Source organism: Bufo bufo, chromosome 6 (assembly GCF_905171765.1).
Source record: "Bufo bufo chromosome 6, aBufBuf1.1, whole genome shotgun sequence".
In the NCBI taxonomy this organism is placed as follows: domain Eukaryota; kingdom Metazoa; phylum Chordata; class Amphibia; order Anura; family Bufonidae; genus Bufo; species Bufo bufo.
Window position 1 is genome coordinate 25258873 of NC_053394.1, and position 10025 is coordinate 25268897.

The following is a 10025-nucleotide window of genomic DNA, read 5'->3' on the forward strand; positions in this document are numbered from 1 at the left end:
CCGGAGGTTAGCCATCACAGCTATAGTGCAAATGAAGTCTGCATTGATGGTTATTTAGACATCACTGAATACTATGGGCAATCGAATGATTGCCAGTTATTGTCACCCAAGGTGACTTTAAAAAAAGTTAAAAAAAAAAAAAGTTCAAATTACCCCCCTTTCCTTAAAATAAAAATACTTAACCATTAAAAAAAAATAAACATCATGGGCATCGCCGCGTGCAAAAATGCCCATACAATTAAATTATAACAATATTTATGGCAAATGGCGTAGTGGGGAAAAAAATAAAAACACCCAATTTGCCATTTTTTGTCACTTCAACTACCCAATAATTTTTTAATAAAAAGTGATCAAAAAGTTGCACACACTTAAAATTGGTATCACTGAAAAGAACAGATCGACCTGCAAAAAATAAGCCCTCACACAGCCCCGTACACGTAGCTACAAAAATGTTCTAGGGAACAGAATATGGTTATAAAAAAAAAAATTATTTTTTGCCTCAAAGGTTTTAATTTTTTTTTTTTAGTATTAAAATGCAATAACAATTATACAACTGTGGTATCGTTGGAACCGTACTGACCTGGAGAATGAAGATAACTGGTCAATTTTACCGCATAGTGTACAGTGTAAAAAATAAATAAATGAAAATGGAAAATCCCAGGGTCCTTAAGGGTCCATTCACACGTCCGTAATTTGGGTCCTCATTCGTTCCGCAATTTGCGGACCCATTCACTTTCAATGGGGCTTGAACGGATGCAAATCCACATTTCCTGGATCCCCATCCGTTTTTTCAGGATCCGCATCCGTTTTTTCGGGATCCGCAATTTCGTTCCTGGAAAAAAATAGAACATGTCCTATTCTTGTCCGCAATTGCGGACCAGAAAAGGCATTTTCTATTATAGTGTCTGATGTGCGGATCGCACATTGCAGGTGTCCGTGTTTTGCGGATCCGCAAAACACTTACGGACGTGTGAATGGACCCTAAGGGGTTAAAAATAAAGCATAAAAATTCAAATTACCCTCCTTTTCCCAAAATAAAAGTACTAAAAAAATACACATCATCGGTGTCGCGATGTGCGAAAACGCCCATAGTATAAAAATATATTCCCCATACGGCAAACAGCAAAATGGAAAAAAGCTTCATTTTCTACAGAAAAATTAAATAAAAAGTGATCAAAAAGTCATACACACCCCAGAATGGTATCAATAAAAAATTCAGATCGCCCCACAAAAAACGAGCCCCCATACAGCTCCGTGCACATAGTTACAAAAAAGTTATAGGGGTCAAAATATGGCAACAAAAATATAAAACAGATTTTTTTTCCCACTTCTTTAATTTTTTTTTATCACTATCAAAACGCAAGAAAAACTATACATATAAGGGTACTTTCACACTAGCATTTTCCGGTATTGAGTTCCGTCATAGGGGTTCAATAAAAAAACGCTTCAGTTTTGTCCCCATTCATTGTCAATGGGGACAAAACTAAACTGAACAGAACGGAATGCTCCAAAATGCGTTCCGTTTAGTTGCATTCCCAGAACGGAGAGCAAACCGCAACATGTTGTATTTTGCTTTCCGTCCTGGGAAACTGATCAGTTTTATCTGCCACAATAGAAAACTGATCCGTCCCCCATTGACTTTCAATGGAGTTAAAGGGCTTCTGTCACCCCACTAAACTTTTTTTTTTTTTTTTGCTTACTTATAATCCCCACACTGCGATGTATGCCTACATAATCAAATTAATCATTTTGGTCCTGTAGATTTTGTTTAAGGGCTCTTTCACACCTGCGTTCTTGTCTTCCGGCATAGAGTTCCGTCGTCGGGGCTCTATGCCGGAAGAATCCTGATCAGTTTTATCCTAATGCATTCTGAATGGAGAGAAATCCGTTCAGGATGCATCAGGATGTCTTCAGTTCCGGAACGGAACGTTTTTTGGCCGGAGAAAATACTGCAGCATGCTGCGCTTTTTGCTCCGGCCAAAAATCCTGAACACTTGCCGCAAGGCCGGATCCGGGATCAATGCCCATTGAAAGGAATTAATTCGGATCCGGCCTTAAGCTAAACGTCGTTTCGGCGCATTACCGGATCCGACGTTTAGCTTTTTCTGAATGGTTACCATGGCTGCCGGGACGCTAAAGTCCTGGCAGCCATGGTAAAGTGCAGTGGGGAGCGGGGGAGCAGTGTACTTACCGTCCGTGCGGCTCCCGGGGCGCTCCAGAGTGACGTCAGGGTGCCCCACGTGCATGGGTGACGTGATCGCATGGCACGTCATCCATGCGCATGGGGCACTCTGACGTCATTCTGGAGCGCCCCGGGAGCCGCACGGACTGTAAGTATACCGCTCCCCACTACTACTATGGCAACCAGGACTTTAATAGCGTCCTGGGTGCCATAGTAACACTGAAAGCATTTTGAAGACGGATCCGTCTTCAAATGCTTTCAGTTCACTTGCGTTTTTCCGGATCCGGCGTGTAATTCCGGCAAGTGGAGTACACGCCGGATCCGGACAACGCAAGTGTGAAAGAGGCCTAAAACATGCTTTTAAAATATGCAAATTACCTTGCTACCAGCAAGTAGGGCGGCTACTTGCTGGTAGCAGCCGCATCCTCCAATCCTAAAGACGCCCCCTCCGCATTGTGATTGACAGGGCCAGGGAACGGAATCGTTCTCTGCTGGCTTTGCCTGTTAGCATTCAAAATCTGGCGCCTGCGCCGCGGCCGTACCTGTCTTCAATTGGCGCAGGCGCACTGAGAGGCGGCCGCTTGCTCGGCCGCTCCATCCTCAATGTGCCTGCGCCGGGTGTAGATGTGACGTCATCGGCGCAGGCGCATTGAGGATGGAGCGCCCGCCTCTCAGTGCGCCTGCGCCGATTGAAGACAGGTACGGCCGCGGCGCAGGCGCCAGATTTTGAATGCTAACAGGCAAAGCCAGCAGAGAACGATTCCGTTCCCTGGCCCTGTCAATCACAATGCGGAGGGGGCGTCTTTAGGATCGGAGGATGCGGCTGCTACCAGCAAGTAGCCGCCCTACTTTCTGGTAGCAAGGTAATTTGCATATTTTAAAAGCATGTTTTAAACAAAATCTACAGGACCAAAATAATTAATTTCATTATGTAGGCATAAATCGCAGTGTGGGGATTATAAGTAAGCAAAAAAAAAAAAGTTTAGTGGGGTGACAGAAGCCCTTTAATGATGCATCCGTCTTGGCAATGTTAAAGATAATACAACCGGATCCGTTCATAACGGACGCAGATGGTTGTATTATCAGTAACGTAAGCGTTTTTGCTGGACCCTGCCAGAACCAGCAAAAAACGCTAATGTGAAAGCAGCCTAAGGTATCCCTGGATTTGTAGTGACCTGTAGAATAAAAGTAATCGGTCAGTTTTATCGCACATCGATGGTCGTAAATAAAAACTGTGGTGGAATTGCTTCCCACTACATCATATGCAATATTAAATGGTGGCGGTGGAAAGTACAACTTGTATGGCTATGTGAACAGAAAAATAAAAAAGTTATGGCTCTGGGAAGGCAGGGAGCGCAAAAAAAACCACCTCAGGGCCTGAAAGGCTTAAAGTCTGACTTGAAGGCTACATGTGCACTCACGTTGTTTGTTTCCATGTCCGTTCCGGGGTTTTTTTGCGGATAGGATGCGGACCCGTTCAATTCAATGGGTCCGCAAAAAATGAGGACAGCACACCGTGTGCTATCCGCATGGGTATGTCTGTTCCGTAGCCCCACAAACAAAAAAGAACATGTCCTATTCTTGTCCGTTAGGGATTGTTACAATGGATTTGAAAAAAAAAAAACGGATGGCATACGGATGTCATCCGGTTTTTTTTTTTTTTTTGCAGACCGCAAAACACATACAGTTGTGTGCATGTAGCCTAACACTGGAGCCTTTCTTCATGTTATCGCTCCTCTTACCGATCACAGCCGGTTGGTGTCCTCTCTCTCTCCCCCCTTTACAGCCTCCACTGCCCCCAGAGTATAGACGGAGGACATTTTCTTCATGGTATCGCCCTTCTTATCAGTTGGTGAATATATGTGATCTCTGATTGTCACCATTAGGCCTGTTGCACACGACCGTATGTATTTTGCGGTCTGCACAAAAAAAGAATGACGTCCATGTGCGTTCCGTATTTTGCGGAAGGGAACAGCCGGCCCCTAATAGATCAGTCCTATCCTTGTCCGTAATGCAGACAATAATAGGACATACGGAAACGGAATGCACACGGAGTACCTTCCATTTTTTTTGTGGACCCATTGAAATGAATGGTTCGGTATACCGTTTGCAAAAAAAAACGGAACGGAAACTGAATGAAAATATGTTCGTGTGCAAGAGGTCTTAGGGGTGAGAAGAGCAGTTGCATAAGTAATCATCCCCCTGCTCCTAATCAGACTATATACGGTAAGTAACATAGTACATAAGGCCGAAAAAAGACATCTGTCCATCTAGTTCGGCCTGTTATCCTGCAAGTTAATCCAGAGGAAGGCAAAAAAAACTGTGAGGTAGAAGCCAATTGTCCTCACTTTAGGGGAATAAAGTATGAGAATAACTCCCTGGATCAACGACCCCTCTCTAGTAGCTATAGCCTGTAATATTATTACACTCCAGAAATACATCCAGGCCCCTCTTGAATTCCTTTATTGTACTCACCATCACCACCTCCTCAGGCAGAGAGTTCCATGGTCTCACTGCTCTTACCGTAAAGAATCCTCTTCTATGTTTGTGTACAAACCTTCTTTCCTCCAGACGCAGAGGATGTCCCCTCGTCACAGTCACAGTCCTGGGGATAAATAGATGATGGGAGTGATCTCTGTACTGACCCCTGATATATTTATACATAGTAATTAGATCTCCCCTCAGTCGTCTTTTTTCTAACGTGAATAACCCTAATTTTGATAATCTTTCAGGGTACTGTAGTTGCCTCATTCCAGTTATTACTTTAGTTGCCCTCCTCTGGACCCTCTCCAGCTCTGCTATGTCTGCCTTGTTTACAGGAGCCCAGAACTGTACACAGTACTCCATGTGTGGTCTGAATAGCGATTTGTAAAGTGGTAGGACTATGTTCTCATCACGGGCATCTATGCCCCTTCTGATGCAACCCATTATCTTATTGGCCTTGGCAGCAGCTGCCTGACACTGGTTTTTGCAGCTTAGTTTGCTGTTCATTAAAATTCCTAGGTCCTTTTCCATGTCAGTGTTACCGAGTGTTTTACCATTTAGTATGTACGGGTGACTTGCATTATTCCTTCCCATGTGCATAACTTTACATTTGTCAGTGTTAAACCTCATCTGCCACTTATCTGCCCAAGCCTCCAATCTATCCAGATCCCTCTGTAGTAGTATACTGTCCTCTGTAGTATATATATACAGTATACTGTCCTCTGTAGTATATATACAGTATACTGTCCTCTGTAGTATATATATACAGTATACTGTCCTCTTCAGTGTTAATTACGTTACACAGTTTAGTGTCATCTGCAAAAATTGATATTTTACTATGCAAGCCTTCTACAAGATCATTAATAAATATATTGAAGAGAATAGGGCCCAATACTGACCCCTGAGGTACTCCACTAGTGACAGTGACCCAATCTGAGTATGTACCGTTAATAACCACCCTCTGTTTTCGATCACTCAGCCAGTTACTTACCCACATACAGACGTTTTCTCCCAGTCCGAGCATTCTCATTTTATATACTAACCTTTTATGTGGTACAGTGTCAAATGCTTTGGAGAAGTCCAGATACACGACATCCATTGATTCGCCGCTGTCAAGTCTAGAACTTACCTCCTCATAGAAACTGATTAAATTAGTTAGACATGACCGATCCCTCATGAAGCCATGCTGATATGGCGTTATTTGCTTATTTCCGTTGAGATGCTCTAAGATAGCATCTCTCAGAAAACCTTCAAACAGTTTACCCACGACAGATGTTAAACTTACCGGCCTATAGTTTCCAGGCTCTGTTTTTGGACCCTTTTTGAATATTGGCACCACATTTGCTATACGCCAATCCTGTGGGACATTCCCTGTCAGTACAGAGTCCACAAATATCAGAAATAAGGGTCTGGCTATGACATTACTTAATTCCCTTAGGATACGGGGGTGTATGCCATCTGGTCCTGGCGATTTGCCTATTTTAATCTTTTTAAGTTGCTGTTGTACTTCTTCCTGGGTCAGACAGGACACTTTTAATGGGGAATTTATTTTTACATTCCTCTTTAATTCTGGTGGTTATGTGAGGGATTGCTTGGGAAGGAGTTCTATAAGGCACAAATATGATTTGATGCAAAATTGCATAAAAGCAACCATGACTTCAAAGAGTGAGGAGGAATTTTCACAATGTGCCCAGTGTCTAAGATACTATATACAGGACAATTTCTAATTTTATAATTCAGATTTAATTTGTGTGGTTCAAGAATGAAAATCTTTCCAGCAGTGAAAGGGTAAAGAATAGCAGCATAAACCTCCTCTGTGCGGCTGGTGCCCCTTGGCGTTGTAAATCTTGCCTCAGTACCGGGGCCTGGGACCGTTCCTGGCGCTGGGGCCCGTCCAGTAAATTGCCCTGGACCCGTGCTGGTGAGATTTGCACATTTTATCGCTCGGAATTGAAAACAAGAAAAGCTAAAACCTGGAGACGTTCTTATTAAAAATACAATAGAAACAACAGAAACGGTTCTCATTCATCTAATTGTCAGAGGCGAGGAGGCGCTCGTCATCCCCGAAGAGTAATAACCAGAGCGAGAGCGCCGGAAATGTTATTATTGTGAACAGAATTGACCTTTCCGTTATTTTCCCTCCGAGTCGGTTTTACAGTCGTCCCAATCTCCACATTATACTTTCCAATGGTGAGCCCCAAGAGCTTGCAATCTGTACCAATTAGTTTACCCTTGAAATTGCATCGGTTTACGCCACTTACGTTTCGTGGTGGTCTCCTGGCGTTGGCCCATTTACTATTGTGAATTTTCAATGTGCTGCATCTCATTTTAGACATATTTAAGCGTGACTTCAGACGCGTCATTTTGCACCACAGTTTTACACTATTAGTCAATGTTTCATGGCCTAAGTAATATTCCCTATATGGGCTGTGTAGGCCATGCCCACTTTTAGCCTGACCACACCCTCGGCCTACATAGACCACCCCTCTAAATTTACACCTGTTGCATAACGACATACTACACGTAATGTAATGCGGTGCCCAGTGGTCCTGTATCCTCCACTGCCATCTCTGTTACAGTAATAATTCTGGAGCATCAATTCTATGTTGTGCCATTCCTTTATTATTCCTACTAGAAGTTTATGAATGAACTGCCAGCAGTCTGCAGTAAAGGTCCAGATGGGTGTTACCAGTGGAGGAGGTGTCCCTGCACAGTCTGACACTATCCATTTGGCAGCTATAAGGACACCTGCGCAGGCTGGTAGGGTACATAGTGGGGCACAGAGCCAAAAGCTGGCACCCACCAATTATCTAATTGCTTGCTATAATAGAAGTTGTCTCGGCTCTGACTTCCTGCTAAGCATGCACAAGAGGCAATCTAAATAAGCAGCTGCAGTATAAAGCATGGAGGAGAGGCAGAGCAGAAGCCTGAGCCTCCGATGGGACAGGTTTCCAACTATCACTGACTCCAACAGACAGTGCTGCTTAGTTGGAGTCACTAATTATACATATACTCTAATGTTACTGACACTCTGCTGGCCATATTACTTATTGGGAGGGCACTGAGGCATTTTGGGTGTCATTGGGAAAATGTGACGGTGGATAAACGGCTCCAGAGCTCCGCACTGTTAAAATGTCACAATGTATCTTTATAGGGGGTCGATAAAATTCTGGATGTTTGTAGCCGCCACTAGGGGGAGCTCTACTGTGATTTAATTCTTTTCCGCACCAGACTGTAATAGTACGGCAAAGTATTTCCTAATAAATTTGGCACATTTTTGCCTTTCCACCCTGCAGAAAGTGAGATCAATGCGTGCCGCGCACAGGTCTTGATTTGCAGAATAATTTACACCAATTTCTGGCATGAACTGGTGAGAGAAGTAAGAAGAAGTTTTGAAATTTTAGGCCAAACTGAATTCCTCCTATAGTATAGAGAAGAAAATACAAGTAAAGCCATAGTCCCCGGTGGTGGCTGCAGGAGATTGCGGTGGCTTTGTGTCAGGAAGCAGAAGATGGTGGACCCGGCCCCCCTCACCACGGGCCCCATAGCAGTTGTGTTACCTGCCTCCACATCAGCAACTGCAAACCTCTCTTCTGTCCTGATAATTTGTTACAATGTATCAGTGCAGGAAAAATGTATCCATCTATAGACACTAGACTGTGAGCAGCATTTGGTCAAAATGTTTTTATTTTTTCTTCGGCTCTACTTTAAACAATACTCGCATTCACTGACAGCAAGCAGAGATCTTAAAGAAGGTGAGAAAACTAAACCACAAAGTATATTAAAAAGCTGCCGATTAAAAACCCTATTCCTGGGTTAGGTGCGCTCGTCACCATTTTTGTAGCCCAGGCGTAGACAAGCTGCGATGCCTGTTATTGTCACGACGTCCTCAGCTCTGCGCGGTCTAGAACAGAGGTAGACGTCGGTGCTTCACCTGCCGCAGCAGCTGGAGAGCCACAGGCAGAACATCGCGTCTATTCTCTTATCTCCACTTAACAGAACGCGGCCGCGGCTCCCCCGAGACAGCCTGGTCGCCATCCTTTGAAGAACGCCACCCCTGATGCTGGGAGGATTTACATTTATCAGTAAAATACTACCACCCCCATCATTTAAAACACTGACTTTATCTTACTGAATCGCGAAATCCTGCGCAAGGGACCGGGACGCCCCTCGTAGGGTTCTTGTTTTCCTGCATCCTGGTCCTACCACTTTATACAGCCACCTCCACCCCAAAATAATAACCCCATTTAAAAAAATAAAAATAAAAATTCAGTCTCTTCATTCTTAAAGGGGTTGTCCCATGATGAATGAAAAAAACTAATCGGACATCATACAGCTCATGACACTCTCTTCTAACAGAGCTAGAACCAGCCCTGGACCTCACATGGATCCAGAGATCTCCTCATTCATTGCTCGGCTAGATGCTGGCAGCTTAGGGGACGTGCCGGGGGCACGTCCTGTCTACTGCAGCTGGTGGCAGTAGAAGGATGGCACTGAGCATCTGCTTGCATCTCCGTGAGCAGGACAGAGAAAAAGAGCCAACAGCAGGTGGCGCTATACAGATAGATTTCAGTGAATAGCTCAGAGGTGAAACTACATTTTTAATTACATGCAATTACAAAAGTATTCAGATCCAGGTGCTGGCTGGAAAAATGCAGAATATTTTTCATGGGACAACCCCTTTAAGTTACATCACTGTCTGGGAAAGCTGGGTGACAACCATTGTAGATGCCATTACAGTTCCCTCAGCTTTCCTGGACTTCTGCAGGGTGCACTTACACGTCTGTATTTCCTCTGCATCTTATTTACCCAAAATTGGAGGCTTTTTTTAAATCTTTTTGCTCTTCTGAGATCTACTGCTAGTTATTCTTGCCGTATATATGAGTCTGAGGTGCTAAACGCACGCTATACACCTTCTGTCCCGTGTGGGCAGCAATGCTTTATCCATAGGGCAAGTTGTGGAGCTGCCCCTATGGCGTGCCACCTGGTGCTGTCATGGATGGCATCATCACAAGACATCTGAACCTGCATCAGACGAGGAATGTATCACTGGCACTTTGGGGGGTATTAGGGCTCTTTCTGCCTCTAGCACTTTTTCAGGGATTGGACGGATGCGGGAACAGTTGCGCACCCTGCGCCTTAAGCACATCACCTATGGCTACTGAAGGGGGTGCACTTTGAAGGGTATTAGGGCTGAGAAAATGTACTTGTGGCTCTTTGGCCTCTAAAAACGAGGAATAATCTGCCTCTTGCACTTTTTTAGGGATGGGACGGATGCGGGATCACTTAAGCGCATCACCTATGGCTACTGAAGGGGGTGCATTCAATAGTTTATTGACTGGGCAGGGTATGACTTGGG